Source organism: Balaenoptera borealis (assembly GCF_965194805.1).
Source record: "Balaenoptera borealis genome assembly, chromosome: 8".
NCBI lineage: Eukaryota > Metazoa > Chordata > Mammalia > Artiodactyla > Balaenopteridae > Balaenoptera > Balaenoptera borealis.
In genome coordinates this window covers 42,415,185-42,428,580 of record NC_138865.1, presented here as the reverse complement: position 1 = coordinate 42,428,580, position 13,396 = coordinate 42,415,185, and the positions used below count along the sequence as shown (strand labels likewise).

Below are 13,396 nucleotides of genomic sequence, written 5' to 3'. Positions count from 1 at the left end.
AGGGAGGGAGATGCAAGAGGGAAGAGATATGGGAACATACGTATACATATAACTGATTCACTTTGTTATAAAGCAGAAACTAACACACCATTGTAAAGCAATTATACTCCAATAAAGATGTTAAAAAAAAAAAAAGAGTCTGGAGCCTCACACACACTCAGCACACAAGAACTGCTGGTGCACATATTTTATAGATGAGGGAGATTCTTCAACTCACCTTTATTCCTTATTCGCTCTGAAGGTTTTGATGGCCTTGTTTCTTCCTTTCCTGAAGCTTCTTCCAAGATTCTCTCTACACACTTATACACCAGGTTATCAGTTCCCTGAGGAAAGAGAAAAAGTTGATTCTTCTTGCTCTCTCCAGGACCTGACACTTGTCAAAAAGAATGGACTCAGCTTCAGGCAGCCTAATCAAAGTCACAGCCACTCCATAGTGCCAACCACGGTGCCACAAACACCTGGGGCCCCAGCAAATACTACAGGGGCAGCAGCATCTTCTATCTTCTGGTGTTTGGGGTTTTGTCTCCTGTACGTGGCAGATAGCATCCTTTGTACCAGGTAAGTTACTTTATTTGTTAACTAACTGACATATCAACAAACAATTGCAAAAGTTGCACTAGAGATCTGTGGAAAATGCAGTGGGGACCAGGAGGAAGAGCACTTATGCTTCACAGAGGAGCAGCACGAGATGGGCTTTGAGTCAGGAAAGGACATGGGGGTTAAAGAAAGAAAATACAGTTAAGGAGTAGAGCTTGGGGACCCTTGCAATAGTTGGCCAGGCTGAGCAACTGTTTCCCATGAGGCCATGCCTGGTGGCAGGGACGCAGCAACTATTAACCTCCTCTAGAGGGTACTTTGCAAATCCTTCTCTCACTGCCACAGCGCTCTCGGCCTTACATCATTGGCCAGAGCTTTTTCCCTAAGGAGAATGGAGCTCTGCCAGAGTCCCAGAGTGAGCAGTAATGGAGCAGAGATTAGGATCTGACTGAGGTATAGTCCTAGCTTTTCTATTCTTAGCTCTTAGGCTTTTATGGAACTCTGGGGGTTGAGCTGCCTTTTTTTTTTTTTTTTTTTAACATCTTTATTGGAGTATAATTGCTTTACAATGGTGTGTTAGTTTCTGCTTTATAATAAAGTGAATCAGTTATACATATACATATATTCCCATATCTCCTCCCTCTTGCATCTCCCTCCCTTCCGCCCTCCCTATCCCACACCTCTAGGTGGTCACAAAGCACAGAGCGGATCTCCCTGTGCTATGCGGTTGCTTCCCACTAGCTATCTATTTTACGTTTGGTAGTGACAAAGAGAGAGAGTGGCATGAGCTGCCTTTTAAAAGCCCACTCATGGAAAGCATGGTGGGTACAACTTGCTCACCAAAAAAATTAAGTTAGAGCTCTAAATCATGGCTGATGTTACAATAAATTCCAGATGGCTGAAAGCTTTGAATGTAAAACATAAAATCATAAAAATAGTAAAAGAAGAAGATAGATGAATATTTATCATTTTGCAGGGGCAGGGGAGTACAAAAGTTTAACACCAAAGGCACATAATAAAGAGAAGACTGACATTGGTTAAAAAAAAAAAATCGGGACTTCCCTCGTGGCACAGTGGTTGAGAATCCACCTGCCAATGCAGCAGACAAGGGCTCGAGTCCTGGTCCAGGAAGATCTCACATGCCATGGAGCAACTAAGTCCGTGCGCCACAACTACTGAGCCTGCGCTCTAGAGCCCGCAAGCCACAACTACGGAGCCCACGTGCCACAACAACTGAAGCCTGTGCACTCTAGGGCCCGTTCTCCTCCACAAGAGAAGCCACCGTAGTCAGAAGCCAGCGCACTGCAACAAAGAGTAGCCCCTGTTCTCCACAACTAGAGAAAGCCCGTGCACAGCAATGAAAACCCAATGCAGCCAAAAAATAAATAAATTTTTAAAAAAATCATGCACAAGAAGCCTGGCACAAAAGTAGAAATATTAAGAAAGAACTTCAATTTCAGACTTTCAGATTTAATGGGCCCTGGGCCATTCCTTGGGATGGTTAATTTGGAAACTGCATGTGGAGTATCTAATGAAATTATCCCCTTCTCCTCACATTTGTACTAATCAGCCAGCTGCAGGGGGGATTCACCCCAGACCAAACCACTGAGCATAGGCTCTTGGACCAGAGGCAAGGTCTTGTCCCAAAAAACTAATGCCCAGGAAGGGAAGAGGACTGTCGTACCCAAAAGACAAGGCAGGTCCTCTTCTTCCTTACATACCCCATCGATACCCAACCAGCACGTTCCACTCCTCCCACCAAGTTGCTACATGCAGACTCAGTAAACAGAACAGACAAGAACAAGAATGCACAATTAAAACATGGACAAACATCTAGAAAACTACACATTTGAGTAAAGTCAAGACTACGAAAGAGGGCCATCAAAATCCACCATCAGAAAAACTAACATCAAGAAACAGAATTAATAACTACTAAAGAACAAGCCTTCAGATTAAGTGTAATTAATAGGTTCACAAGAAATGTGAAAGGATATTTCACGTATTAAAAAGAATCAAGTGGGGATTTTGGAAATTTAAGAACTCATTTTCCAAATAAAAATTCAGTGGACTGATCACAAAATAGATATGGCTGAAGAGTGAAAAACAAAGTTGAAAGATCAAGTGGAGAAATTCTCCCAAAATGCAGTTCAAAAGACCAGAGTTGGGAAGTATAAAAGAAAATTTAGATAGGAATTCCTTGGTGGTCCAGTGGTTAGGACTTGGTGCTTTCACTGCCGGGGCCTGGGTTCGACGCCTGGTCTGGGAACTAAGATCCCACAAGCCACATGGCATGGCCAAAAAAATAAAATAAAATAAAATAAATAATAATAAAAATAATAATAATGAAAAGAGGCAGCAGCCAGTTTGGCCCACTGGCTGTAGTTTGCCAACTTCTGCTTTATGGCTTTCAGTGCCCTCATTTGTAAGATAGGGACAATAATTATACCTACTTCATAGGGTTGTTCTGGTAATTAAATACGGTAATGTGTCAAGTACTTTGCTCATTGCCTTACACACACTAAGGTGCCAATAAATGTTAGCTATCGTTGTTGCTGATGTGCTTGTTGATGTAGGTGCTGAGAAGGAAGAAGAAGGAGGTCATGTTTATTCAGCACTACTGTGCACACAGCAGGGCCAAGTCTTAAAGGGACTTAAGGGATTTCATTTAGTTATTTTTATTTCTTAATAAAAACACCTCATGTTGGGGCTTCCCTGGTGCCGCAGTGGTTGAGAATCTGCCTGCCAATGCAGGGGACACGGGTTCGAGCCCTGGTCTGGGCAGATTCCACATGCCGCGGAGCAACTGGGCCCCTGAGCCACAACTGCTGAGCCTGCGCGTCTGGAGCCTGTGCTCCGCAACAAGAGAGGCCGCGATAGTGAGAGGCCCACGCACCGCGATGAAGAGTGGCCCCCGCTTGCCGCAACTAGAGAAAGCCCTCGCACAGAAACGAAGACCTAACACAGCCAAAAATAAATATAAAAATAAATAAATAAATAAGAGATTACCAAAAAAAAAAAAAAAAAACCCCTCATGTTGGCATACAAAAAAAAGTTGGGGGAGGGGGGAGAAGGAGGCATGGAGGATGGATCCAGAAGTCCTACCATCCTATTTTATAGGAATTCCATAATGAGAGAACAGAGGGAATGGAGGGGGGAAAAAAGAAGTAAATTATGTCCTACTTCCTAGAGGTGAAGAAAGGAGTAAGCTTTCACAGTAAAATGGCACACTGAGCACCAAGAATAGGTTTTTTTAAAAAGACCTGCACCTGGATTAATTATGATAAAATTTCAAAATACCGAGCATAAGGGAAATTCCAAGAAGTTTTGTTCCATCTCCTTACATTTGTAAGTGCATATTTCTAGGAAGGGGGCCCAGAACAAGTATCAAGTTCTCAAAAGAACAACCAAAAAGAAAGTCGAAAAACCACTGGCCTCTGTGAAGGCAACTTCTCCAAACAGGGGGGCTGGTGAAACGGGACTTGACCCCTAAGTGACACCCTCCCCCAAAGATTTTTCCACATCTGGATCTTTAATAAAAAAAAAAAAAAAAACAAAAAAAAAACACCTCATGCTGCCATAGGGGAAAAAAAGAAAAAAAAAGGTTAGGAAGCATGGAGGATAGATCCAGAAGGTCTGCCATCCTGTTTAATAGGAATTCCAGAATAAGAGAAGAGAGGGTGTGGTCCCTTTCACTCCTTTTTCTTGCATACTTGCAGAAGGAAAATTTGACCAAGCTCAAAACCAGACTGCCCTTAACTCAGACAGCACATTATTATATTTTCTTCTCTCTGAGAGGAACATCTACAAAGCTTTTCCTCCAGGAATGTGCCTGCTTTTTAAAAAGTCTCTAAGACTCAAGAATGCTAGTGGCATTTGCTACTCTGAAAATCTAGCTGGGGAAATGGGGTGGAAGGCGGGTCCTGAGAGCCACTGCTGCCTTGCAGGGCTGGAGATGTGGAGATGTGGGCCCGATCAGTGTTCAAGCTGCGTCTGGGAGGCTGGAGACTTGGGCTGGAGACTCAGCTCCACTACTTCCAACTGTGTGATCAGTGTGATCCAGGCAGATCACCTTTACTTTCTGAGCCTGTTTCCTGGTCAGTGAAATGGGAACACATTTGTTCTGCTTCTCAGGGTAGTTCTGAGGCTAAGATGGTAAAACAATGAAGATGTTCTGAGATAGCAAATTCTAAACTAAGGGTCATTTATGCAGATGCCTTCAAGGGCCCCTCAGGTAATGCAAATTTGTGAAGTGGCCAGCTTAAGACACTAGGGAATGGTGGAGACCCTGACCTAATGAACACTCTTGGAAGCCAAATTTGGCCCTGGGTCACCAGCCTGTGACCCCTGCTCTAAACAAAAATAAGGGTAATTAGAACAAAGCAGCTCTCAAAATTGATGTAAAATAAAATTCTTTTTGTTTTTTTCCCCTGTTATGGGTTCAATTGTGTCATCCTCTCTCAAAAAAAAAAAAAAAGTAGAAGTCTTAACCCCAACAATATGAGCTTATTTGGAAATAGGGTCATTGCAGATGTAATTAGTTAAGATGAGGTCACATTGGAGTAGGACTGGCCCCTAATCTAATATGACTGGTGCCCTTAGAAGAAGACAGTCATGTGAAGACAGAAAGACACAGGGACAAGGCCACATGAAAACGCAGGCAGAGATTGTAGTGATGCATCTACAAGTCAAGGAACGCCGGGATTGCTGGCTATCATGGGAAGCTAGGAGAGAGGCATGGAACAGGTTCCCCCTCAGAACCTCAAATGGAGCTAATCCTACCCTCACCTTGATTTCAGACTTCTAGCCTCCAGAGCCGTGAGAAAATAAATTTCTTCGGTCTTAAGCCAGCTGGTTTGTGAAATGTTGTTATGGCAACCCGAGGAAACTAATACACTTCCCTAAATGGAATTTTATTTTACAAAAGACATGAATTTCTGATCTTCATCATGAGTCAGTGAATCTCCCAGCTTAACTGCTAGCAGGCCCAAGGACTAGGGTGAGGCACATAAGGTGCCAGGGCCCACCATTTCTGGATGCAATCACTCTCAAGTTCCTGCAAGGGCCGATCCTTACGGTGGGTGCCTCCTTGAGAGCTGGGCACCTCTGGCTATGTCGGAGTGTGTGGCAGTAGTCCTGCTTGAACGCTTTATCTAAAATCTTTGAATGGTGCTTTGGAGCTAATTATAAAATGTAGTTTCCAGCCACTTTAACCCAGGGCAGAGCAAACATGTACTTCTCACCATCTCAGAATACTTCCGTTTTGCTTAAGATGGAGGTTGAAGGGTAGCAGAATATGCCACCCCAAAATGTGACTGTAGGAGTTCAGGACATGCCACTCCAAAATATGCTGCTTTGATATATTGATTATTTTGGGCTGTAAGCACTTGAAAAACAGCAAATGAAAGGAGGGGCTTTCTCTGAACTCCCCTTATCTGTCTGAAGACAGAACCTCCTGTCTTCCTATGAAATGAACTCAGTTGTCATAACTCTATTCCCCAGGGGTAGCATCAGCTAGTGAAGACCGACTCTTATCAGAGGAGAGGAGGCCATAAATCATCCAGACACACTTTGGCACAAATTATCATACCTCCCATCTATTCTCCTAAGGGCCCATTCATCTTTCGTAAAAATCATTTCCTCTCCTCTTAGGCCTAAATCCCCCTTCACCTTTCCCTATTAAGATGGTATTTAATCCTGACTTCTAAGCCACCTTGAATGTGGCCAGACAAGACTGTGGGTCACACCCCATTTGCAGCTAGCCTCCTGTTGCAGGGGAGCTAAGCCTTTTCTTTCCAGCGATAGTTGTGAGCAGTTCTGGATCTTGGGAGAGTTGCATCTTTTGCACCCTTTTTCAGGACAGCTCTTGCGTCCATAGTTAACTCATAAAAGTTTTGGTTTTGAGTCACTTGATAGTTATACCTTTGGTATAAAAGAAAAGGGAAAGAGATAAGTTTTAAAAAGAAGTTCAATATTGTCAGAAATATTTACTGTTTGTCCTGGCTGAAATCTGATAAAATAAGATATCGAAAGGATGTTTTTAAAGAGTTCTATGGTCAGAAGATGGCCTAATTGGAAGCTGATATTCAGAGCCTGATAGAAGCTTTTTTTTTTTTTTTCCTCTCACTTTCTTTTTTACCTAGAGGTTACAGTAGAGGATGAACAAAGATGGCAGCCAATACCAAAAAAAAAAAAACCCAAAAAACAACAAAAAAAAACCCCAAACATTTGTTATAAAGCAGAAACTGACACACCATTGTAAAGCAATTATACGCCAACAAAGATGTTTAAAAAAAAAACACAAACAAACAAACAGATTATGAGAGAAGTCTGCATTACACATGAGTAGAATTCACCCTATAAGTCAAAGAACTTTTCAAAATTACAAGGGAGGGAAGGCAGAGGGGACTAGATATTTGAGGTGTTAAGAGACAGGCTGACAGAGCAAGCTTAGTGACTGGCTTTATAAGTCTACCACTTGAGACTCTGTGTTCTTTATTTACAGAGAGGCAGAAAAAAGAGTTCAGAGAAGAAGCCAGAGTCATAAATTAAGATATCTGAAAGAGAAGTTGGGCCTCTCTTTCCATTTTCTTACACTATTTGTTTCCTTCACTTGAAAATATTGTTAGACCAAATTGCAATAGGGCTCACCAAATAGACTCCGTTATGCAGTTTACTCATGCACCTTGCTAGATCCTGATTTCCCTATTTGATACGAAAAGCTGAACTTCCATTCTTTTCTCTGCTAAAATGCCTAAAAAATCTATATTTAGGAGATAAAGAAGCATATTTACAATATGCTTAGCCTTGGAGTCTCCAAGTCAGGGTTATGGAAGAAACTATTCTGAAAACTATCCTTCCGTAACCCAACATGTTCACACATCACAAGTTCTTATCAAAGTTATGGTTGGGTTTTCACATTTCCAGGTAAAAAATCTGTTCCCTGGCAGTCCTTAAACTTTACCTGACAAATATTGTACACCCTCAGTCCAGGCTCTTCAATCTCTAACATCCCCATTAACACCCCAGCAAACAACAAAATATATCCACTTATCACAGTTTAATCCCACTTGAGCATCTGTAGCCACTATTTTGATATAATCATGTTCCAAAAGCTGACTGAGTGTCCAACAGCAGCAAAGGATAGACATGTTGGCGCCAGTAATACTGAAGTTTGGTTTTTAACTGCATTTTTTTGTCAGTTTGGCTGGGAAGATTTGGACAGCTGGAAGTGAGCTTCTCCATCATTTTCTGTTTCTGTCTTTGTAACAATTTTCCACCTGTGAAGCCCAACACCCCACCACCAAGTGCAGCTGCAATTCCTGCCACTTTGAAGCCTGCAAGGAGGCCAATCAGACCCCCCACCACTCCTCCGATGAGTGCACCTGCCACAGGCAGAGCTGCCAGCTTGTATTTTGCAGCCTTCCCCAAGTTTTTGGTTCCCTCTTCAACATTCACAGCAGCACTGTTGACATGGTCTTCAGCGCTGTCAATCTTCTCCTGCTGAGAATTCACTAGGAGAGAGAAATCAGTGACCAGCTGGCTAAGTTCAATTAAGTCCACTTCTAAGGTTTCCCATGATTCTGCAGCATTTTGATCTCGAGGAATTTCAGGCAACACATATATCTGAGTCATACTCTGAGGATCAGCTTCATCTTCAGTAGTGTGAAATGTTCCACCAACAGTCATGGATCTGGTCAAAGAAGGCTGTAATAAAGTTTCTTCATCATTAAATTGTTTCTTAAGTTCTTCTACAGATTCCAGATGGAGCTGAAGAAATTCTGCTGTTGCTGCTGATGCTTCTTCTTTAACAGGATCTATCATTCTCTTCAGAAGTCCAAGGTCATCCTTTTGAACTTTCAAACAAAGCTTCTCCATTTCTCGGATATTGGAGCAGAGTTGCTTCTCAATATTTATCTGGTGCTTTCTTAACCTCTCCAGGTCTGTTGGGATTACTATCTTAGTAAATTTCTGAATAGCTGGTTCAAGACGGTGTAATTTCACTTTTTCTTCATCTTCAGACATCCTAAAAAAATGTTGTATCTCTTCTACTTGCAACATCTACCTTCTCCACTCATGTAGAAAAACCTCCCGCCAGGACGTTCGAGGCCGGTCAGCTTTTTTTTTTTTAAACATCTTTATTGGAGTATAATTGCTTTACAATGTTGTGTTAGTTTCTGCTGCATAACAAACTGAGTCAGCTATATGTATATATATATATCCCCATATCCCCTCCCTCTTGCATCTCCCTTCCACCCTCCCTATCCCACCCCCCCTAGGTGGTCACAAAGCACCGAGCTGATCTCCCTGTTTGATGCATCTGAGAAGCTTTTTTTAAAAAGACTTCTCTGTTCTATTTGATCGTGTTCCTCCCATGAGGACTTTCTGGTCAACCGAAACCCTCTTTTTTTTTTTTTTTTTTTTTTTTTTTTAGCAACCTCTTACTCAATTTATTATGTATTTATTTATTTTTTATTTATTTGGTTGTGTTGGGTATTAGTTGCGGCACGTGGGCTCCTTAGTTGCAGCTTGAGGGCTCCTCAGTTGTGGTTTGTCGGCTCCTTAGTTGTGGCATGCGAACTCTTAGTTGTGGCATGCACGTGGGATCTAGTTCCCTGACCAGGGATTGAACCCGGGCCACCTGCGTTGGAAGTGCGGAGTCTTAACCACTGCGCCACCAGGGAAGTCCCAACTGAAACCCTCTTCTCGAACCCCTGCTGACTGCATTCTCTGCCAGTTGTGTCCACTTCCTTTTTGTTGACATGATTTTGCTACAGATAATTTGAAACTTCACTGGGAAAACTTAAGATCTCCCCAGACTGGCTCCTCTAAGACCTCTTCCTTCCCATATCCTCTGCTCCTCCTTCCTCCTTTTGCTGCCTTCCATCTTCCATTCAGCTCCCTTGAATCCTTTGCTATGTCCCCCCTCAAACTCCTACCTCCTCCAGCCCTCTGTCCACCCTGCCAGACCTTTCCCTTCCCACTTCAGCCCCTCAACTCCCTACAGTCACTTGAACTTTAGGTCCCCATACCCTCCATCAGAGGCTCTCAAGGGGCTCAAAGACCTATAAAAGCAACTACTTGGGGCTAAAAAGGAAACAGGAGCTTTTGGAAGTTGGGAAAGTGAAAACTTTTAAAAGTCTTCTCCACAAATACAAGTGAAAACTTTAGCCATCTAGTGAGTAACCTTAACATATTCATCTGCCAGAAACACAATTTGGATCCAACTGTTCTTTCATGTACTAGTGAGTTTTGAATTAATGTACCTGACATATGGCTAAAATTTTTAAATGAAAGCTGTAAGATCTCAGTTTGCATTTGTCTGTATGTTTATGTATGTCTTTACATGTATGTTATGTATATGTGATATTTTTCCACCTCTGGATGGTGGTGCCAAAATTGATTTGTAAAAGAGCTCTATTTAATTGGCTTAACGAAAAATAAGTGCTAGGCTTATAACTACTGAGCCTGCGCTCTAGAACCCGCAAGCCACAACTACGGAGCCCATGCGCCTAGAGCCTGTGCTCCACAACAAAGAAGCCATTGCGATGAGAAGCCCACGTATCACAATGAAGAGTAGCCCCCTCTTGCCACAACCAGAGGAAGCCTGCATGCAGCAACAAAGACCCAAAGCAGCCAAAAATAAATAAATAAAATAAATAAATTTATTTTTTAAAAAGTAATAATGTTTAACCTTCTTAAGTTATATTTGTATGGGTGTTGTATTATCAGTATAGGTGTTCCAGAAATTATATGAAATTCCTAGAATCTGATATGTCCTGGTATAATGTTATCAGTCATAACTCTAGTTATCATCTTAAAATGTTGTACGACACAGAACTAACCAAATTTCCTTGTCAATTGTGTTTAAAGGAACTCTCATCAGGTTTTTAACCATGGCCATTTTTAAGTCTTTTGGTCAGTCACAGACAGTTATTGTTTTAATCTGATGTTTCCTGAAAGCTTTTGCAAGTAGCTATGATCCAAAAACACTTTGTCTTCATATTCATGGAAAGGACTTTGATAAGTACTCTAGAATATCAGTTTCCAATAACTTTGAGATCATACCATTGAACTGGGTAAGAATTTCCAGAACTCTAATGGAAAAACAGAATGATTCATAAAACTATTAGCTCAAGATCAAGCAAACAAGAATTAATTACCTGGGACTGAATAAACTGATGAGAATGATTACAATAATTATGACTTTTTGTTTGAAACATTGCTAGTTCTTTAATGTTTTGTTTTCTAGATTTAAGAAAACTTTTCTCTTTTCTCTTAAGCTATCTATGATTTACGGCAATTTGGTAAAGTGTACCTTTGTAAACAGAATTGAGGCATTTATCTTTTCTCCCTACCTGATCCCTCCAGAATTCAGACTCTTACTGAGTATTCTTATTTTCATGGCAATATGACTATTTGTGTAAGTTTCATAAGAATCTGTTCTCCTTGTGATAGGACACAATTGGAAACATTGGTTATATTACTAAGGCTTTGACTAGGATATCAAATTTGAGAATGATGTACATAGAATCAGATATGGCCAGACAGCTTTAAGGAAATAAGGTTGACTTTAAGGAGCCAATGCTTATTAAGCTCCCTTCTGAGAAATTTCCTGGTTCCTTGATTTCAGGGTTTCCAGCCTTACCAGGTGAGTAAGGAAGATCAATTCCTGGCAGACCCAGGAACCTCAGGATATTTGGGGGACTTGGAGCACAGAGGAATTCACCCAAATACATAGATATGCATGTGAAGTCTGATGATGAGTTCTTGGCTTGGCTTCCTAGCCTTGAAAGACTTTTTTTTTTTTTTTTTTTTTTGAAAGACTTTTAAAAGTCCAATCAGAGATTCCTTTTGAAAGTTCCAACAAAGCAGATTTTAAAAGAGCCTATATGGTCAATTGCTATTCTTGCTGCACTTATGTAAATAATCAGGCCAAGTTTAGTGAGACTAGACTTATTTTGCAAACAGATTCATCTTACCATGATTACCTTTGCTAGAAATGGGGGTGATTGTACAGAGAAAAATTATGTTTCAATAGAAAATTATAACAAATCCTTGTGGGTATGAGATTCTAGCCCTGTGCATTGTCTTTGAAGTTTTGTTATCTACCTGCAAACTGGACTGGCTCTTGAATTCTAGTTTTCTCTAATATCTGGTTAAAACTCTCCAAACTAACGCTTGCAATTTTCTTTCACCCTTCTGACTTGGAATCACTAAGAACAAAAACTTCCCTTTTCCAAAAGCCCTGGAAGCTGAAACTGGACAACTTGATATAAACCTCAGAGATATCACCACAACAGATCATGTATGGACAACCTTCATGTCTGTTGCTGTCTGGGTCACTCAGAAAGTTCACTGGAACACCCAATGACATCATCAGAAACATTTAAACTGTGAAAGGTGCTTCTAGCCCAATATCTAGAAATCTTCTCATGGCTGCCTTCTGGACTCAGAAACTGACTTATAGTGTGCTCCAACTATTATATGTTTTGTTTCCAAAGAAATGTCTCTTATCAAATACCTGCTAGTATCCCACCTGAGATACCACCTCCTGGAATGAGGCACAGTTGTTTAACTGAACTGACCTATTCTCAGGACTAAGAGACTGGTTCAATGAGATCTACCAACTCAGCTTCTAGACTGTGAAATTTCTTGAGGAATTTTCAAAGGTGGGGAATGAGGCTAGCAGAATATGCTGCCCCAAAATATGACTGCAGGAGTTCAGGACATGCTACCCCAAAATATACTCCTTTAGTATATTGATTATTTTGAGCTGTAGGCACTTGAAAAAATGGCAAATGCAGGTGGAGCTTTCTCTGAACCCCCCTTGTCTGTCTAAAGATAGATCCTCCAAAAGGAACTCATTTGTCACAAATACCCTCCCTAGAGGCATCATTGACCAGGGAAGATTGAGTCTTATCACAGGAAAGGAGGCTAGAAGTTGATACAACATGCTGACAATCTTGGTCACAAACTATCATACCTCCCTTCTATTCTTCTAAGGGCCCATTCATCTTTCCTAAAACTCATTTCCTCTCCCCTGAGAGTCCTACATTCCCCCTCTTTTTTCTCTATTAAGGTGGTATATAATCCTGAATTCTAAGCCACCTCAGGGAGTCACTTATTTTCCCTTGGGGATCTCCCATGTATGCATAAGGTATACATGTTTATAGACTTCTCTTTGCTTTTCTCTTGTTAATCTGTGTTTTTATTACAGAGGTCTCAGCAAAGAACTCACAAAGTTAGAGGGGAAATTATTTTTCCTCCCTTTGAGGACTTACAAATTGGAGTTCTCTCTCTCCCACCTGCCTCATCCACTCCCATCAATCAATAAATCAGTAAATTCTCTATCCTAGGTGCTGGGGATTAAGAATTGAATAAGACACCAAAGGTGGTGGGGGAGACAGATTCATTTTTAAAAGATCAATTATCATACAGTGTTAAAAGAGACTGTAAGACTGTAAGACTGCTGTAAGAGAGACAATTTAAGGGTCTATGAAAACTCAGAGTGGTACATCACCCAGACCCCAACAGACTGAGGAGACAGGGTAAAAAGATGATATCTACACTGTCTCTTTAAGAATGAATAATTGTTAATTAGATGAGAAGAAGAAAGGAGGAAGCAAGAGGGGGTGACAGGTTGGATGGGAGAGGAAAAGAAGGAGTCAAGAACAACACCCAGGTCACTTGGGTGATGAGCAAATGTGATGCAGTCACTAAGACAGGAAAGGCCAAATGAGGAACAGATATAAAAAAAAAACAGATTGATTCGGAGTTGGACACGCTGAGTCTCAGGTGCCTGCAGATATCCAGGGAAAAATAACCAATGCAGCATTTCCAAAGTGTGTTCTAGGAACCC

The 13,396-nt window shown here is 41.3% G+C and overlaps 1 pseudogene across 1 annotated transcript in view; it reads right to left on the bottom strand.

Annotated features, from left to right (window-relative positions):
• The window catches only part of LOC309633528 (syntaxin-17 pseudogene), a 33,114-nt pseudogene extending 21,784 nt beyond the window's left edge, over nucleotides 1-11,330 (bottom strand). Inside the window, exon 1 of the transcript XR_014249584.1 lies at nucleotides 218-11,330. The product of XR_014249584.1 is annotated as a syntaxin-17 pseudogene (transcript). The remainder of the gene's footprint in view (nucleotides 1-217) is intronic.
• Between the last annotated feature and the right edge of the window lie 2,066 nt (nucleotides 11,331-13,396).